We start from the raw sequence: 1242 nt of genomic DNA, 5'->3' as shown, positions 1-1242 counted from the left end.
GTGTCTGTCAGCGTAGTGTCCAGAGCATGGAGGCGCTACCAGGAGACAGGCCAGTACATCAGGAGACGTGGAGGAGGCCGTAGGAGGGCAACAACCTAGCAGCAGGACCGCTACCTCCGCCTTTGTGCAAGGAGGAGCAGGAGGAGCACTGCCCTGCAAAATGACCTCCAGCAGGCCACAAATGTGCATGTGTCTGCTCAAACGGTCAGAAACAGACTCCATGAGGGTGGTATGAGGGCCCGACGTCCACAGGTGGGGGTTGTGCTTACAGCCCAACACTGTGCAGGACGTGCAGAGAACACCAAGATTGGCAAATTGATGAAAGCAGGTTCACACTGAGCACATGTGACAGACGTGACAGTCTGGAGACGCCGTGGAGAACGTTCTGCTGCCTGCAACATCCTCCAGCATGACCGGTTTGGCGGTGGGTCAGTAATGGTGTGGGGTGGCATTTCTTTGGGGGGCCGCACAGCCCTCCATGTGCTCGCCAGAGGTAGCCTGACTGCCATTAGGTACCGAGATGAGATCCTCAGACCCCTTGTGAGACCATATGCTGGTGCGGTTGGCCCAGGGTTCCTCCTAATGCAACACAATGCTAGACCTCATGTGGCTGGAGTGTGTCAGCAGTTCCTGCGAGAGGAAGGCATTGATGCTATGGACCGGCCCGCCCGTTCCCCAGACCTGAATCCAATTGAGCACATCTGGGACATCACGTCTCGCTCCACCCACCAACGCCACGTTGTACCACAGACTGTCCAGGAGTTGGCGGATGCTTTAGTCCAGGTCTGGGAGGAGATCCCTCAGGAGACCATCCGCCACCTCATCAGGAGCCCAGGCGTTGTAGGGAGGTCATACAGGCACGTGAAGGCCACACACACTACTGAGCCTCATTTTGACTTGTTTTAAGGACATTACATCAAAGTTGGATCTGCCTGTAGTGTGGTTTTCCACTTTGATTTTGGGTGTGACTCCAAATCCAGACCTCCATGGGTTGATAAATTGATTCCATTCCATTGATTATTTTTGTGTGATTTTGTTGTCAGCACATTCAACTATGTAAATAAAGGAGTATTTAATGAGATTATTTCCTTCATTCAGATCTAGGATGTTATTTTAGTGTTCCCTTTATTTTTTTGAGCAGTGTATTTAGTGTTATCCAAGTTGTATCACTCCACTTCCATAACTCTATAATGTCCTACAACAAACATCTGAAACAAAATAATAGCAGCCCAACTTGACTTA

The sequence above is a fragment of the Micropterus dolomieu genome, linkage group LG12, assembly GCF_021292245.1.
Source record: "Micropterus dolomieu isolate WLL.071019.BEF.003 ecotype Adirondacks linkage group LG12, ASM2129224v1, whole genome shotgun sequence".
Lineage (NCBI taxonomy): Eukaryota > Metazoa > Chordata > Actinopteri > Centrarchiformes > Centrarchidae > Micropterus > Micropterus dolomieu.
The sequence above is the reverse complement of the archived record's forward strand: the minus strand, read 5'-3'. Positions refer to the sequence as shown.